The sequence below is a fragment of the Haemaphysalis longicornis genome, unplaced genomic scaffold, assembly GCF_048455015.1.
Source record: "Haemaphysalis longicornis isolate Haplotype H1 unplaced genomic scaffold, Haemaphysalis longicornis Haplotype H1 scaffold_11, whole genome shotgun sequence".
Lineage (NCBI taxonomy): Eukaryota > Metazoa > Arthropoda > Arachnida > Ixodida > Ixodidae > Haemaphysalis > Haemaphysalis longicornis.
Window position 1 is genome coordinate 81469264 of NW_027526214.1, and position 1667 is coordinate 81470930.

The 1667-nt window shown below is 44.0% G+C and overlaps 1 non-coding gene across 1 annotated transcript; it reads right to left on the reverse strand.

Annotated features, from left to right (window-relative positions):
• Positions 1-825: 825 nt before the first annotated feature.
• Trnat-agu (transfer RNA threonine (anticodon AGU)) lies at positions 826-899 on the reverse strand. The gene has a single exon. It is a non-coding gene; the product is annotated as a tRNA-Thr (tRNA).
• Between the last annotated feature and the right edge of the window lie 768 nt (positions 900-1667).

Here is a 1667-nt window from a genome sequence, read left to right on the forward strand (position 1 = left end):
GTACTTGTTGTACCTCGAGGACGTTGTGGTGTTGTCGGCATGTTTTGAATAACGCATGTAGAGACTCTGCTTGGTTATTTGGGCCATACTTTCGGCTGTACTCTCACTCAAGCCAGACAATTCGCCTTTTTAAAACGAGGAGCTTCGCGTTTTAGGCCATGTCGCCAGTCGTCAATGAGTTCAGCCTGACCCCCAATAAACATTCTGCAGCCACGTATTTGCAAACGACTTCACATTAGAAAGCTCTACGGCATTTATTGGGGTCCTCTTCATGTTATCCACGTTTAATACCTTGTTTTTTCTCATTGTAGCCCTCTAACCTGTGTAACGCGAGGTGATCAGACGTGTCGACCAACAAACACCAAGCGGCATGTAACCAGAAGAAGCAGCGCATGCAAATCCACTTATTCGACCAGATTTTAGGGGAAATCCCCAAGGTGGAGTATGTTTCTGTAAAGGAAAGTTTGACATCCATCTAAATGCAGCCAAACGGCTACAAAGGAAAGGTATACAGCATTCTCGGAAACTTCGCAGTTGAAAAAAAATTCGTCCTGGTCCAGAATTAGAACCCGGGAAGACTACTTAACCGGAGCAGTCGCTCTACCAACTGAGCTAACAAGGAGGCTAGTCGTTAGTAGCGTGAAAGAGAATTGATCAACAACGCGAAGTGAAGGACAGTTGTTAATCGACCAGATTTTAGGGGAAATCCCAAAGGTGGAGTACGTTTATGTAAAGGAAAGTTTGACATCCACCTAAATGCAGCCATACAGCTACAAAGGAAAGCTATACAGCTTTCTCAGACACTTCGCAGTTGAAGAAAAATTCGTCCTGGTCCAGGATTCGAACCCGGGGCCACTGCTTAACTGGAGCAGTAGCTCTACCAACTGAGCTAACCAGGATTTTTTTTTCTTTTTTTTTTAATTTATTACCTTTTGCACACACGTAATACAAGTCACGGATAAATTAAAAACCGCCTGCCAAACTTTGGCTGACGGAAGGACTTAAAATAAACATCAAAAGTACACAACTCTTCCAAAACAGGAAGCCATTCAAGTTCGGGGTCCTGTAACTTGTACACTTCATACAAAAGCGTGACATTTTGAGAAAAATACTTGCTTACAATGAGCGCATTCGGGTCCGCATGCCTCACAGCCACTCTGGACCTCCAAATGGCATGTAACCCTAGCGCCATTATCATATCATATGGGACTTCATCTTCGCGCTCAACCGGGAGGAACCGAATGCCATGCGCTGAAATGGGCAGGTCTTTTTTTAAAGTTCGCTGTAAGACGTCCCAAAAAATACGGCGTTCCAGCTCTCCGTGAAAACATGTTCCACTGTTTCGGCTTTCGCACACAGCGTACACATGTTTGAACAACCAATAAACAGCCCCTTCTCCTCCATCCATGTTTTAACTGGCAGTGTTCCTGTATGTAGCTTGAAAAAGAAAGTTTTCACGCATGCTGGGACTGCCATTTTTTTCACGCGGGATAACACGTCCTGCCCAGGACCAGAACTAAACATTTCACGATAACGTGGTACGGGGAACAGCATCTCCCTCAAATTATTTGTAACTGTTTTTCTCGAAACAGTGGCTAAATATTCTACTGAAAATCTCACAGTAAGAAAAAGAAAAGACTCAACCACTTCCTTCATATAGCCTTTCA